This window comes from Clupea harengus, chromosome 22 (genome assembly GCF_900700415.2).
Source record: "Clupea harengus chromosome 22, Ch_v2.0.2, whole genome shotgun sequence".
Classification (NCBI taxonomy): Eukaryota; Metazoa; Chordata; class Actinopteri; order Clupeiformes; family Clupeidae; genus Clupea; species Clupea harengus.
In genome coordinates this window covers 17,864,421-17,881,665 of record NC_045173.1, presented here as the reverse complement: position 1 = coordinate 17,881,665, position 17,245 = coordinate 17,864,421, and the positions used below count along the sequence as shown (strand labels likewise).

General features: G+C 46.2%; 1 long non-coding RNA gene across 1 annotated transcript in view; it reads right to left on the bottom strand.

The window, feature by feature from the left end:
* Positions 1–17,245, bottom strand: part of LOC116218368 — a 34,922-nt gene that overhangs the window by 14,516 nt on the left and 3,161 nt on the right. The window contains exon 2 of the long non-coding RNA XR_004162806.2: positions 10,594–10,728. This is a non-coding gene — a long non-coding RNA (uncharacterized LOC116218368). The remainder of the gene's footprint in view (positions 1–10,593; positions 10,729–17,245) is intronic.

Below are 17,245 nucleotides of genomic sequence, written 5' to 3'. Positions count from 1 at the left end.
CACACCATTGTGCTTTGCAGGTCATTGCTCCTCATGAATGGCCTCTGACAGGCCAGTTGACAGCGAGATGAAGGAAGGATGATGTCATGCTGGCGGGACAGAATTCACTGCCTCTGTGCCCTCAATGGGCCACTCCACAGCCCAGCGCTATGATCGACTTAAAAACTCACAAGACCTTTAAAACCTGCATATATGTTACATGAAATACAGATTTAAAATGCCAGTATAACTTACTGTAACCATTATAAGAATCTGCAAAGTGAACATAATCTCTAAAAAAAACATTAAGACATGACAAAACCTGTTACCTAAGAACTCTGGTCATGACCATTCAGTGTAATCATTAGAAAAAACAGCTGGCCAAACTTGTTAGCTAAGAATATAGCATATAAATCACCAAGCTAACATACTAACCTGTATTCGAGCCTATATGCACTTCACCACAACAACCAAAACAGCTTTAGCTTAATGCTAAGGACACTTCCCCGAACCTTTCTGTATGCCATGTTTGAACCTGGCTGATGCTCTAATTAGTGGCTGGTGATATCACCTGCCTTTGAGGACACAGAATAACTGTAACACTGAAACACCCACGCCCCCCCTACTGTACGTGTATCAAGAGGCGCAAATAACCCTCTTACAGCAGTGGGGGGGGGGGAATCAGAGGCGCATAATTGGACATTATAATTGTAAATCCAAATTAATGCGCCCCCTTTGGTATTGATGGTGCGGCGTGAAGAAAAAAACACGAAAGGGCCCCCCGACAAGGCCTGAAATGAGAAGCAGGCGAAGGGGCTTGAATTGAGGAGAGGACGCGAAGGGGGAGACAGAGAGAGAGAGAGAGAGAGAGAGAGAGAGAGAGAGAAGGAAGACAGAAAGAGAGTGTTTGTCCATGGAGAGAGATAGAGAGAAAGAGAGAAGGGGAAAAGATAGAGCAAGGGAGGGAAAGACAGAAAGAGAGTGTTTCTCCATGGCAACGGGAGTACTGGAAAGGCATTCCTTAATCTAGGCCTGGCCCAGCCCTGGCTCCCGGGGAGGAGTGGGGGCAATGGGGAGCCGGGGGTTAGGGGAGTGGGACCCCCACCCAGAGGGCTCAATATTGCCATTGTGTCGGGTGGGGTGGGTGCGGGGGATCATAGAGATCACTACTGAATGAAAGGCCACGCTGAGGGCTGGAGAGTCTTGACATTACACAGGGGGCACAGCCCAGAGGGCCACCATACTCAGTGGGGGGATGAAAATCACACAATACACACGGACATGGGCACACAGACACACACGAATACAGACACCACTCATGCACACACACTTACGCACAAATTCACATAACACACATGCACACACACAGATGCAGGCATGCACACACACACACATGACAACAGCCCATAAACACGCACACAGTCACACAGTCTCACACACACACAGGCACAGAAAGTACACCCACACAGTCGTAAACATGCGCATGAGTCACAGAATTGTAATTTTATACAAAGGCCTAATTGTGTCGCATTAGTCATTACGTAAAATGGGAATTCATCAGCAGAGACCCTACTAATCGGAGGGCTCGGTGCTCCGCCTTCCCCTGTTAATGCTTTACCGACGCTAAACCCAGAGCTAATAGTTACACTTGTCTTTTCAAATTAGCTCTCCCAGGCTCTGTTTCAGAGCAACATGCAGGCCCAGGCCACTGGAAATGTTAGAGTGTGTCTCTGTGTGTGTGTGTGTGGTGTGAGAGAGAAAAATCCACAGTCACTGACAGATGAACTTTCACTTCCCGTGCTGTGGTGCAATACATTATTTAGTTTATGGGATGACTTTGAACCCAATAAAACTGGAGCAAGCGACAGCAGAACCTCTCTGAGCAGTGATACTCATTACTTAAAGCAGGGCTCGACTGGCACGTCATGCATCACAGAGAATAATGAATAACCTGGCTGGCCCCACTTTTCACTCTGCCCATGAGTGTGTGTGTGTGTGTGTGTGTGTGTGTGTGTGTGTGTGTGTGTGTGTGTGTGTGTGTGTGTGTGTGTGAACACAGTATAATTTAGCTCAGTTAGAGTGTGTATTGTACCTCCGTGTTAATGTGAGTGTGGTTGAGTGTGTGTGTGTGTGTGTGTGTTGGCTGGTGGGTGTTGTGAGTGTGACACAGTGCTGTAGCTCTGCATTCATCCACAGGCTATCTTTCTGCATGTGTGTTGTTTGTGTGTATGTGTGTGTGAGAGTGTGTGTATGTGTGTGAATGCGCACATGCACTTGTCAATTTTTTGGGAGCGTGGGGGGAGGGATTATCTGAAGTAGTGTGCGTAACCATGGGAAACAGAGAGGAACATTCTGTGGTATTCTGTCTTGTGTCTGGCCTGTGGGGAGAGAGCGCAGACTGATTCGAGCTGACGCTCTCTCAACTCCAATAAAGGCCGGCAACGTGAGACACGGTGGATACACAGCACAGATACCACACGAACACCCCTACGCCCAAACACACATGCATACACCCATGCACACACTCACGCATACGCGCACACACATACAAGCACATGCATACACACAGCCCCCCCCCCACCAAACAGAAGCTATAACAAGACACTGATGGCTGCTCATTAAATAATATATAATAATTAGGGCTGTCAGCGTTAACGCGTTAATCTATGCGATTAATGCGGCCGCGATTAACGCGATAAAATATTTTAACGCAATTAACGCAACTTAAAAAAAATAATAATAATTTTTTTTTTTTTTTTTTAAATGCCTTTATTTGGATAGGACATGAAGTTATGACAGGAAGCGAGGCGGAGATGAGGTGGGGAGAGGATTGGGAATTACATCAGGCCAGACTTGGCCTAACATTTTATGGGAGCGATGAGGGACAGGTGGGGCTTGAATAGCCCCCCTTGTTCAAAGTGGGGAAAGACAGAAAAAGTTTGAGAACCACTGTGGTAGTTGAAGATGGAGAGAGCTGAGGGATTGTTGGGCGAAAAGTCTCTGTTTAAGAGCCAAAATGACGGAACAATCGACAAAACTAGTTGTATGTAGCATTTGTCAAGCTGAATTTAGCTATCACAGAAGCAGCTCGTCTTGAAGTTATCACCTTAATGCAAAGCACCTGACAGAAAGCAGTCCCAGGTTAGATGATCGCCAACCCACACTCCATGACTTCTCTAGGAAAATAACTAGACAAGTCCGTGAAAAGGTTGCCATTTGGGTTGCCGGTGACTGTCGGCCCATCAACATAGTTGAGGACAGTGGGCTGATTGAGGTGATTCGAATTGCTTCAGGGGAAATTCTTACGATTTACCGTCGAGGGGCACCATTGTGTTTTAAAAAAAATCTACAATTAAACAACAGTGTCTAAAATACACGCAGTATAAAGTGATTACTCGTTAATTTATAAGATTTAGTCTTAAGAAGAAAAAAAACTTTTAATCGCGATTAATCGCGATTAATTAATTTCAAAATGTGCGATTAATTAGTTAATTTTTTTTTATCTATTGACAGCCCTAATAATAATGCATTTATTTCCAGACATCAATGTACCTTTTTCATTAATTTTACTTTGAAGAGGAAAGGTACAGGCAGGTTTCAAATTACCTTGTAAAATAAAACATCCAGTATGTGAAGACCTACTAATAGCTTAAGCACACTCAGGAATATCTGAGAATATCTTAAAAAAGGGATAGGCTGGCTCTATAATGGACTGTGTAGTTTCACACAGGGCATTTCTGAGGAGTAGACCAGACAATTCTGTTTCCTCCAGGAGATTTGTAAAAGTGACTGAGAAGGGGACAAATCTCTCAGGGGTGAATATACATCCTGTGAAGCTCACGGGAAGTGATGTAACAGTGTCTGCCTTGGTGCCCAGCCACAAAAGAAGAGTGGCTGCGTCCCTTTTCCGAGCTCTCGTGTCGGTTACCACTGTTTGTGCGTTGGGCTGCAATCACATGCCTACATCCTGGGTGGTCTGCTAAGGGCTGGGCCTAAGCATGTGAGTGTGTGTGTGTGTGTGTGTGTCACATATACTTCTGTAATAGCTTTCAGGCTCTCAGGGGCCTGTTTTTGAGGGCATCAATTGAAAATGCCTCAGCGGTCACCATCTTGTGTGGGTTGTGTGTGTGGAGATTCCAGGAATTGTGGCACACCTCAGGGAAAGAAAGCCCCCTGCGGCCCGGGAAAGAGAAAGAGAGAGGAACACAGAGAGAGAGAGAGAGAGAGGCAAAGGGAGCGAGCGAGCGAGCGACCCAGAAATACTGCTCACTTAAACAGCTCTTGCACACGGGGCCATTTATCCAGCCCAATGATATGCTGTTGTCGTTTGGGGAAGGGCCGTCTACTCAGCGGAGCGCCAGGGGGAGGAGTAGGAGGCCAGGGACACAAAAGTGATGTCAAAGGGGAGTCCCGACTGATGTGGTCAATCTGGTGCCTACATGCCACAAAAGACTGAGAACACTCCTCTAGTCCATATAGTATGTATGTATATGTACACTTTCCCATAAAATGACTGCAAGTATTCAGGAATATAATTGTGGCAACAGTGTGAGCAACTCTTACAGTAGCAGAGATCAAAGAAACCTGGAGGCTGTTATCTCCAATTTGTTATTTTATCCATTTTTTCATCAAACTCAAACAGATGTGCAAACTGGCACATACCAAAAGTGAAATCTTGATCTGACTGAATCACAGGTAATGTAACAAGGACAAGTGCTGCAGCGTGACCGCTCTTATTGCTGGTATATGCGGACAGATAAAGCCCTGGTTTAACGATGCTAACTCTGACATAAACTGTGACTCAGCAGTAATCACCAGCTCTCACTCGCTCCGTGGCGCCAGGCATCGGGCGCTTTCTCACCGGCTCCAGCCGCCGTCAGGTGACTGATTGGGGAAGGAGCCCAAGCTGAGGGCGGTGCGGGTTGTGGCAGATATCTTATCCACACCGGGTCAAGACGGATGGACACTGCCAGTAAGCAGAAAGACTGGGTTCTGTCTGCCAGTGCTCCCGCTGCTCCTGCTGACAGAATCGCTGCTTTCCTCTGCAGTCCAGCTTCTGGAGATAAAGCAGTGGCTCAGACACACCCAGAGAGGAGAGACAGACACACCCAGAGAGGAGAGACAGCAGTAGGGCCAGATCTGTTTCAAAATCAAAGGCAATCAGGGACTGAGGTTATACTAAAGTGCAATTTTGCACTTAGCGGTCGAGGACACTGGTGAAAGTCTGCTTAAAAAGCCTGACTCAAGCTGGGTATGTTCTTGCATAGAACCACTAACATGTGGCTCCACAGCACTGGTTGTGCACAGAGCCTCGCCAAGGGATGGGGTGCATGTTCGCACAAGCATGTTGGTCACTAAACTTGGCTGAGGTTGAAAGTGTGTGTGTGTGTGTGTGTGTGTGTGTGTGTGTGTGTGTGTGTGTGTGTGTGCGTTTCTCTCATTTTGGCTTCGTCTGGTTCGGCGCAGTTTCGGTTTCTATTAAGAGCGAGACGCTTCGTTTCCTGAAACCGTTAAGTTCAGGGGCCTCTGTGACCCTTTCGCATGCAGTCAGTCTAACTGGCTTTTCTCTACACCACTCTGATGGCCAGATAACCACTGGGTTTCTCTGAACATCCACAGAGGAGAGAGGGCTCTGAGAGCTCTAAGATGACGGTTTTCTCAGAGTGCTTTGTGCACTAGTAAGCAAAGCAATAATTTATGGCTAGAGATTGTTATTGATCCAGACACCATGAAATGTTTGTGAGTAAAGAGAACTCCAGAGAAGAGAAGTTTGTGCACTTTCATGCAACATGTTCATGACTGATCAAAAATATAAAAAACTGTATCGAAAAAGTAATCATTTTTGCTCTGAACTATCCCTGAAACTCTAGAATTAATATTGAATTAATACACCGTACAGCACAACCCACTTGCTTGATACTGTCCTAAGACCAACGGCTACAACTAAATAATTATTATAATAATTTGTGTAGCTTAGGAAATGTGGGAACTTTTATTTTAATATCTCACTAAAGATATTTAAAACCTTGAATATGCTGAGAGCAGCAACACTGCATTAGATGGTAAAAATCCTAGTGTGAACAGTGTAAATCAGTGACTTCCTTAGAGTCTCGGTTCTTGGATAACTCAGGTCAGGCCACCCACCACATTAGGCAGAGGGAACTTATGAGAGGTGAAGTGGCTAATGGTCCTAATCTGATAGAGACTGTTGGGGACCAAACAGCAGGGGAAAGGCTTAACTCAATCACCCCCTAATAAACTCTGGCATACTGTATGAGTGAATCCACCAGAGCTCAGCTATGCCCTGCTCGGCGAGAACACAACAGGAGGGCGATGGATTACGGATTCAAATATTTTTGGTTGTTTGTTGTTTCAGGGTTTTTGTTGTCTGTCTGTCTCTCACTCTCTCTCTTTCATCTGTTCAGTTTTCATTATCCTTGGAATCTGCAAGCCCAGTGCTGGGTGCATCTGAAATCTATGTATCTATTATGAGGCTAATTGAATCAGCCATCTGAAATCCTAACACCGGCCTGTGGTCCAAGCTGTGGGAAGTCATCAGGAAAGGCTAAAACATGAAAGAGAGAGAGGGAGAGAGAGAAGGAGAATGGGGCAACAGCCTTCTCAGAGCGTCTTCTTTCCGACTTCAGATTACCCCTAGAAAATACAATACAATCTCCAGCTAAAATATGCATTCATCTCTCCACCCATCCACCCTCCAAAACTCCAGCTCCTTCTCCACCACATCGCCTCAGGGGCTTTCGCTGCTATTTTAGGCCTCTTTCATCTACGCATAGGTGTAAAAAGAAGCTGTACTCATCCCTCACACACACACACACACACTCACACACACACACACACACACACACACACACACACACACACACAGAGCCTGGAAGTGTCACCGCTCAGCGGCTACAATGGCTGGTTGATAAGAGACGCTAAAGAAAAAGGAAAAGCTCTGGAAGCCTTGACGAAGTCTTCCCAGTGAAGGCTTAGAGGGGTGAAACGACTCACAGAGTTAATGAGTGTAAAGTCTCGGGGAAGAGGCAGGTCGACCTCACAGATGATGAAAAAAAGAAAAGAAAGAAAAGAAAAGAAAGAAAGGATGGAAGAAAAGTGTTGGCCCACTTTGGATGACAGGCAAGGAGGTTCTCCTTTAACTCCTTAACTCTCTGGAATTGTGTGCCATGTTGGTGTGTATGCATTGCTCCCGGTTCCTTAAGGAGATGGAGGAGGGGGGGTTGTGGGGTGTGTGTGTGTGTGTGTGTGTGTGTGTGTGTGTGTGTGTGTGTGTGTGTGTGTGTGTGTGTGTGTGTGTGTGTGTGTGTGTGTGTGTGTGTGTGTGTGTGTGTGTGTGTGTGTGTCTGTGTGTGTGTCTGTGTGTGTATGCGAAGTAGGGGAGTATTCAGAACACACACTTTTAGTGAAGTGACTCCTTACACCGACCATACACTCTGCACATCCACCCCACCTGTGTTTTCCCCTTTGACAAAAACAAAAGAAGCTGGCTCTGATGTCCACACTCTTAGTGGTGTGAAGCTCATTGTATAACTGAGACAGTGCCCAATCTCTATCAGCCCCTGATTGAAGGAACAGGCCACAAAAAAAAGAGAAAGTGAAACTCACACTCTTTTTCACACTGTGCGGTGAAGGGCCGCTTAAAAATCCCTCTCCCTTTTACCAGGCGTCCAGAGGCTCTGCACCACGGGGAATTGTGCTGTCAAGTCAAATAGGAGGAACAATCCAAACGCAACGACAATTACCGAACAGGTACTGCCATTCAAACCCTACCTCAGGCCAGGCAAGGAAGTGGAGGCATTTATGACATCATAAAAGTAAGAGGACAGGAAGAAAGGCCCCCTTCCTCGCCCCCACCCTCGTAGCCTCCACTGAGCTCAGTCCCACTCCACCCACCCCCTTAAGAGCAGGTTGTTTCTAGTGCTGACCATAAAAACTGATTCCTGCTGTTCTGTCTGCCCCTCAGGCTAGCAGTCGGAGCGCTGGGACTGAGTGCAGCAGGAGTGAACCCAAAGACCGTCTGAGAACAGAACCTCGGCTCTTTGAACTAAGGAGAGGGGAATTAAACGGCTGTTCTCTAAATATTGTGGGGTTTTTTTCTTTCTTTCTCCACCTTCCCCTTCTTCTCCTCTGTGTCTTTCTTTCCCTTCATCAAAACTGAGCGGCGCTGGAACTACACCCAGTAGTCCTGTAAATGTGCAGCTGTACTAAGAGCACTTTGAGGATCCGGGGAACTTTCTTTCAAGAGTTAGGCCTGAAAACTCCACATTATAGGTAAAAGCCCCATTGATGTTAGCTACATTAGCATAGCTTTTAATGAGCTGCAGGGATGATATCCAGCCATGGGGCAGGTATGGAGGGGAGGCCACCCACCTGCCCCTTGCCAGGGCTCCTGCAGTTGGGTAGGTCTGGGAGGAAATCCCCTGCTGTTACTGGCCAGGGCCGGCTCCAGCCACTGAGCATCAGCTGACTGTTTTACAGGGGCCCAGAGTCTACTACTTCCTCTAACATCTAACGGCTGTGTTAGTTGGAACAAAATCACTGTTAGGAAAACTAAACAGCCTGAGTGAAAAAAAGTGACAAAAAAGATCACACTGATGTGTACTGATGCACACATACACACAAACACACACACACACACACACACACACACACACACACACACACACACACCCATCAACAGTCTCTCTCACACTCACACACACGCACAGTAAAAAGAGAGTATAAAGAGTCAGTAAAGAGAGACAGAAAGAGAGAATGGGACTATTGGGCTATTTGTTCAGCGGGTTCTCTGAGGAGGTTGGCCCCATTGTAAGAGTGAGTAGCAGTACAAGCCTGACTCCTTTCATACGACTCCTCCTCTGTGCAGAGCCTCTTTTGTCTGGCCAGACTCTGGAAATCACCCGACATGCAGGGACCGTCAAAGCCCACAGCGTTACTGCTGGCACGACAGGAGCCAACAAGCAGCATGAGAGGAGAGGAGAGGAGAGATGAGAGAAATGGATGGATGGATGGATGGATGGATGGATGGATGGATTAATTGATTTATTAATGAATGACTGATCTTACATAGTGCTTTGTAGACACCTGTGTAGAAAACGGTACCTCACAAAAAGACCCTCCACAAGTGGAGGAAAGAGGAGAGAGACAGACAGTGAGGAGAGGAGAGAGAGAGGAGAGAGGGAGATGGAGAGGAGAGGAGAGAGAGAGGAGAGAGACAGACAGTGAGGAGAGGAGAGAGAGAGGAGAGAGGGAGATGGAGAGGAGAGAACACAGAGCAGATGATGATAGAGAACAGAGCCAAGCAGAAAGGAGAGGAGAGAGGGAGATAAAGTGGAGAGAAGTGGGCATGAGAAGCGCCTTTAAAGCCCCAGAGCAGGAAGCTCCAACAGCTGAAGAGGTTACAGCTTGCTAAATAAAAGCTCCCATTGAGCGCTTATTAAATCTGAAACAAAAAAAACATGAGAAAGCGTGAAAAAGGACGAGGGAAAAGAGGAAGAGGGAGAGATGGAGGATGGCACAGAAGGCCACGAGGAGGAGGAGGGGGAGGGAGAGGGGAAGGAGGAGGGGGCACAGCATTTGAAGAACGAAAGGGAGTGGGAACGATAACGTTGAAAGATAAATAGACCAATACACTACAAAACCATTTAGAGAAAACATAACAAAGGAAAAACTGGAATGGCTTCATTTCAGGCAAGCACCAGCAATGAACACTATTCTCCTCACTGAAAAGGATTCCATCTCACAGCAATGTGGCCAATGGATATTGAGTTTTATTAGGGTTACTATGAGTTGCACCCGTCAAAGTACATTATGCCCAGAAGGAGGGTTTAATTCCCTGAGTCAGGGGGATACAAATGGTGCACTAACTCAGCATACCTGTCCATCTCTCTCCTCCCTCCATACTAACTAACATTAGTCCATCTCTCTCCTCCCTCCATACTAACTAACATTAGTCCATCTCTCTCCTCCCTCCATACTAACTAACATTAGTCCATCTCTCTCCTCCCTCCATACTAACTAACATTAGTCCATCTCTCTTGCCCCTTCATACTAACTAACATTAGTCCATCTCTCTCCTCCCTCCATACTAACTAACATTAGTCCATCTCTCTCCTCCCTCCATACTAACTAACATTAGTCCATCTCTCTTGCCCCTTCATACTAACTAACATTAGTCCATCTCTCTCCTCCCTCCATACTAACTAACATTAGTCCATCTCTCTCCTCCCTCCATACTAACTAACATTAGTCCATCTCTCTCCTCCCTCCATACTAACTAACATTAGTCCATCTCTCTTGCCCCTTCATACTAACTAACATTAGTCCATCTCTTTCATCCATACTAACTAACATTAGTCCATCTCTCTCCTCGTTCTATGCTCAGTCTTCTCTCTGTACACTGAGAAAAGGGAAAGGGCCTGTGAGAGAACACTAATGCCTAAAAAGCATTAGCGAGTGACTCAAGTCCCTTATGGGGTGTTTAGAAGAGCGCCATGCAGGTGTGCAAAGACTGAGAAAGAGAGAGGAAGGGAGAGAGAGAGAGAGGAATTAAGAAAGAAACAAAAAGAAAGACAGATTTTGAGTATGACTCACCGGAACCTTTGCTCTAAAGCATTTTTCAGCCTCTGAAGTGATAGGGAGTTTCTGACACTCGCGGATGACTGCAACCAGTAGCCACATAGCTTCTCCTTTCTTTGTGTGCCTCTTCATCAATACGACGCCAAACACCTGCATAGAGGGAGAAAGAAAAAGAGAGAAAGAGAGAGGGTGAGCTCCACACCCCTCCAAAGATGACTGATGGACCATCTAATTGCACACACAGACACACGCAGCACACACACTCCTTTAGGGAGGCCGTTCCATGGTAGATAGATAGATAGATAAAAAAGATAGATAGAGTACTATTACTATACAAGATAAAATAAATAGAATAAAAATACTTTAACTTTAAGGCAAGATATTGCTATTAATGTGCAAATTAAATGTAAGATGTGCACTGAGCACTGCCGGTCAGGAGCCAAGTCCAAGCACAGAGGGTAGTCACTGCAGATGGCTCCTGCTGTGGGCAGGAATGACCTCCTGTAATGGTCCTTATTGGAGCGGAGCTGAAGGAACCTCTGACTGAAGACACAGTCGTCAGTAGGTTGTGTAGGGGGAGTGTAGTGTTGTCCAGCAGGTTGTGTAGGGGGAGTGTAGTGTTGTCCAGTAGGTTGTGTAGGGGGAGTGTAGTGTTGTCCAGTAGGTTGTGTAGGGGGAGTGTAGTGTTGTCCAGTAGGTTGTGTAGGGGGAGTGTAGTGTTGTCCAGTAGGTTGTGTAGGGGGAGTGTAGTGTTGTCCAGTAGATTGTGTAGGGGGAGTGTAGTGTTGTATCTAGGGGGGGGGGGGGGGGGGGGGGTGTAGTGTTGTCCATTTTCTTGAACAGCTTGTGCAACATCCTTCTCTCCACAACCAGATCTAGCGTCTTTATCAGTTTGTTCAGTTTCTTAGAGTCACTGGCTCTGATGCTGCTGCCCCAACCGATGGCTGCAAAGAAAATTGCACCTCCACTCCTTCCCCCAGGATAGAAATAGTGTTCAGCTTAGTCCTGGCCCTCCTGAAATCCACAACCATCTTCTTTGTCTTGGTCACATTTAAGAGGAGGTGGTTGTTCCCACACCATGCCAACAAGTGGTCCATCTGTTTCCAGTATTCAGTGTCCTGTCCACCACTGACACACCTGACAACTGCGGAGCCATCTGACAATGTACGCAGATGACAGAACTCTGAGTTGTCTTTGAAGTCTATCAAAGACTGAGGTATACAGGGAGAGAAGGTGAGAGCACAGTCCCCTGCGGTGCTGCGGTGCTGCTGTGCTGCAAACCACCTGCTCAGACACACATCCCCTTAAGATGCTCAGACTGTGGTCGGTCCGTCCGTGATCTGTCATTGCCAAATTGGTCCCTCTGTCTTCTGCGCAGTGCTCTGAAATGACATGCTTCAAGCCTTTCTCTCTGCTCAATTTATCCACTGCACACCGCACTCGAGGCGACCGAAAAATCCCCAGCGCATGAAAATGATAAGAGGCCATTAAATCAATCACGCCATCGCACCCCCCCCCCCCCCCCCACCCTACCCCCACTCCACATACTCTTCACTTCGCTCTGAAACAGATCACAGATGCAACGCCTCAAAGGTGGTCAGGCCACAGCTACGGCTCTCCTCTCCACACCACACCACTCGCCACTACGTTTATTCACTCTCTGAGTTAATTCAGCCAAAACAAGAAAGAGAAGAAAAAAATGGATAGATATAAGGACTTTGAAGAAATGGATGCAAAATAAAACATTATCTCAGTATCCTTCCAACGAGGCCATACCGCACCACTCCAGCACGCACACGGCATACATCACGACACTGTAAATAACACGGAGGGCAAAGCTTAAACAATCAATAAATTAAGGAATATCAAAAACATGTGGACAGGAAACCTCCAACCCCTCCATCCCCTCCCCACCAAAGAGAAACCCAGAGGATTTTTAATAACACACCATGCATGTTCTGTTTCTCTCAGACACATCTTAAATTGTTACTCTTACTCCGACATAATTACATGCAGATCTGATGGATCTATTTTTCTGGCAGGAGAACCACGTCCTTCCGAGCCAAGAATACACCAGAGGAGAGCCGTGCATGCACAGCACAGCACAGCACAGCACAGCACAGCACAGTACCTCCCTCCCAATGCCTGCATGCTCCTATGGTCTCAATAGGCAGAGAGAGAGAGAGATGGAGGAAGAGGGGGAGCAGTGCCAGGAGGGAGGGAGGGAGGGATGGGGGGTGGGCAACAGTCTTAACTTCTCTTTTGTTGTTAGTGAAGTGGGGGGGGGGGGGGCGGCAGGGGCCAACATCGTGCTGAAACTCCTCCCCCAAACTCACTCTGGCAGCCAATGAGACGCCAGCATATAACATGGTTTCAACTTGATTACAGTGACCTCCACTACTCAATAAAAAAAATTAAAATGAGAGAGAGAGAAAACTAACAACTCAGCCAGAACAATAAAAAAGAAAACAATATACAACTGCAAATAATAAAGGGAAAAGACAGACAGACCTCCATGCACCAACCCTGAACTAAAACTAAGACGCACCACGTCTAAATAAGAAAATAAAGGATATTTTCCCTACTGTTCCAAAATCTAAGAACTCTCTAAGAATGCTGTAAGCGCTGGAAATCCAAAATCACTCGAGCCTATCTTTTATTTTTATTCAGCTACAGCATAGCTTTTTATTGATAATAAGCGTAACATACTTAAGTAATGAATAGACCCTGATAAAAACAATAACCCCCCAGACGCCCAGCTTTCACGTTTTCTTCCTATGACCCGACTTAAACTCTCTTTTAAGAAGGAGGAGAAGAAAGCAAAGACCAGAAGTGTCCAAGCAGATCTACGCCGCTCCGACCCCCAACATTGGAACGCGCCGAGCCCACAGGATGTGGGAGCGTGGCTGGGGATGGACTTGGCAACCGCACTGCCGGGGCCTTAATCTCCCCTTTACAAAAGCGGGAAGCACAGCATGTGACATAACCCTTGGAAATGTCACTTGAGGATTCAACGGTGGAGGGATTTTTTTCACCCCCAAAGCCACTCCACTCCTCTCTCTTCTTCTCCTTTCCCCTCCCTCCCTCCATCTCCTCTGCATGTCTACCCTTCTCTACTCCTCTGCATTTCTATCATCTCACCCCTGTGCCCCTCCTCTCCTCTCTTCTTCCCCTGCCTCTTCTACACCCTTGTCTCCTCTTTTCTCATCTCCCCTTCCCTCCTCTGCTCTCCTTTCCTCATCTCCCCTTCTCTCTTCTCCTCTCTTCCTCTTGTCTCTCCTCTTCTCCCGCCTCATTTACCCAATTCTCTCCCCTTTTCTTTTCTCATCTCCCCTTCTCTCCTCTCCTTGTCTCCCCATCTGCGCTCCAGCAACAGGAAGTGAGGACTCCAGTTTATTTTTGAATCGGTCAGAAAGAATGTATGCCATTTCCTGGTGCTCCTACTTCCATATGAGCTTTAGGAACGAGACGCCAGGAGGGGAAATCTTCTCTGGCGGCCTGACCTGATCAGACCCCCGTTATGGTCGCCGTGTTACACGTTCTCAGCAGGCAAGATCCTCACACAATCCTCCACCAAACAGTAGCTTGCAGCTGGGCCAAAGTCACTCTCACTCGAAAGAGTTCACTTTGTTTCATTCAATATTCCAGGAATGAATACTAAAAAAAAAAAAAAAAACTCATTTGGTTCCATTTCAAAAAACCCAGAATTGCTGAGTTGCAGGTTTTAACTCTGCGGCTCAGTTCAACTTTGTTCCCTTTGATGAAGAGAGCACAAAAATAAGCAAAAGCTCAAGCCACATTTTCAGCAATTTGAGAGATCCCTTCTCACTAAGCCTGAGTCACTAAGCCTTAAGTTTAATTACTGTGGGGGAAAGTGACAATAGTAAAAGGTCAGCCGTGACGATTATAAATGCTTTCCCATGTAACGAGAGAGAGGGGGAGAGGAGAACCACACCAGACACCTGGCTCCCCTCAAGGTTCAGGGTATGTATAAGGGCGAGACGGGCGAGCAACAGGGTCAGACACACAAAGGTCAATCCCTCATCTTAACTCTTAGCTTAAATTGAATGAGCGTCCAGGGCCCCAAGCCACTGGCTCCAGGCAGCAAATACTAACTAAATACCAGTACGCTGTCTGTCTGCTATAGAATTACAAAGGGAAAGAATTCTGACTTCAGTGCTATGCTATGCTCTGTGTTGACCAAGGAATGAAAAGTAATTGAACTAATGGGGTCTAACGTTGATGACTGTTAAATATAAATAAACATAATGGATCCCTGTGAAAGTAGAACACGGAGAGTTGTGGACATAGAATCCTGGTGCTTATGTCTGTTCTTTGCTTCTAGGAAGACTGCTGTTGCAAGCAAAATTGGTGGTCAAAAAGTCACTGCAACGGCCATTTTTTACAAATTCAGATTCAACTTTGGATGAACATCGAACATGCTTCACACTTTAAAAGAAGATGGCCCTGGCTTTCTCCTCATTCACCCTCACCCTCCCTTAACATAACATCAGCCCATTAATACAAATGAGCCTGTTCATTTTCCTCACAGATAGGGGGTGAAGGCACGGGACGCCTCATTGAGCCCACGACATCTCCTCATGGTCGGGATCCCCGTAATCTCTTGCCTAATCTGAAAAACAAAATGCCGGTAGCGTGAATAAGAATTAGAGCAACGCTCTGCAAGTTGTTTGGAACTGAAAGTGAAGTAAAGGGGAACTTGGGTTTTCACAGGCTCTCTGCAGTAAGAACACGCCGTTCTCCTGAGAATTTGGCCTGTAACATTGCTGGTCCATGTTAAAGACAGTGACGGTGCATAAACGAGGGATTGCCAGTCTAACTACAAAGTTTGATTGCTCCTGCACAAAAACACCATTCACTGTTACCCTGTTCTTCGCACCAGCTTCAAAGGCATCTCAAATAAATTAATTCAGGTCTAAATTTCTTTACTTTTTCTCCAAATTTGCAGCGCCAAGTAATTAGCAAATGACATGGAAAAAAAAACGTAGCCAAAATATTCTGCGGCAACGTCAAATCACTGTGCTGTCATGCCTGATTATAGCAAGGCTAGCCACATGTCATCTCCCATAATGCCAAACCAGTCATTTTAAAGCATTACAAGCTCAATAAGATCAGAAAGACAGGGGCAGCCCCTCCGGCAACATTTTGCAAGACAACAGATAAACAATGAGCCAGACAGTACGAGCATGTTCTCATTAAAGTTATATACGGCCCCTTTTTGTCCAGGGTTTAGAGGGGAAAAAACATTTTGCAGAGGCAGTTGATAAACGATGCCATCCGTTGATAATCAGACAAAGTCCCTGTCCGGTATCATGGTCAGTCGTCTGCTGATGTGAACCAAAGCCCTGAAGAGCATTAGCAGGATCACCTGAGAGTATCCCTTCAATCAATATCATTCACCTCACTCATCCTTCCCATGACCAAAATGTAATCCAACCAGTTCCCAGAGAGCTTCTGCAATCAGAGTCAAGAATAGAACCACACAGGTAATTACTATGGCTAATAATCACCTTCAACTGAAAAAAAAACCTGAAGCTGAAACAGAGAAAGATAACAGAGAAACTCAACAGAGCACATCCATGTGACCAAACACCTTGTGACATTTAAAGGGTTTCTGTAGTCTTTTGTATTCCCACTGCTCACAAATGAACTCCACCCCCCATCCCAAACACGCAAAGTTCTCCGTAAACTAAGACATTACATCGGCACAAAGCATCTCTATATCCAGATGGCAAAATGAATTTATGCAGATTGCCTCATTAACCTCAAGGCATTCAACTTCCTGGTGTGCTGATAGTTGCAGCAGCGCTATAGTTTTCTTTTCTCCCTCCTCCTCTCCCAGTCACGCGTTTCCACCAGCGTTAGCTACACAAAGCAATATCCCTAAAACCTTAGGAGGCTGTCACGTCTCCATGACCAAGAACAGACTGCCTCTTCCCATCAATTGGCAGGGGGTTTGAGCGCAATTCAATGATGTCTGGCCACCACCAAAGCCCCCCAATGGTCAGGTCTCCCTCCCGGTTTTTCTTCTCTCTCCTGGTGTCTCAGCATCCATTATTGTCATGTCTTCTTTTTCCGCCATAGGGAGTCCAGCTACTACCCACCCCACCCCCCATCCAGACAGACTCCAATATCTTGCATTGATTCCTCCTAGTCAATATGATGCTATTTACCATCACCTCTTTTTTTGGACGATCCATACAGATGACGGTGGGACCAAACCAGCAGAGAGGGAACATTGCCTATACATGCAGTGACTCACTGGCATTGGCAGCGATAAGCTATTCTCCAAAAATGTCAATAGACAATCATCTATTTTTTTCATGGCAGTGTTTTAACATAGTTTTAAACTATCACACAGGTCAAAGGTGACACTGGTAAGGGAAACCATGGTGTTCTCCAGGCGTTCTCAAGCCTTCTGGTCTATACAGCGTTTTGACATACATAATCTTTTCAGGCATTGTCTTCACATATCAGGTATAAAAGATGCAGCAAGCATCAGGTCAAGTAAGATCTCATTTGAATAATTACAACACTGAGCAATGGTGTGTGGATGGAGACTACAGACTGGCCTACATTTAAGATTCAACTTCTGTACAGTACCAGTCAAAAGTTTGGACACACCTTTATTTTTTTTGAGAAGTGT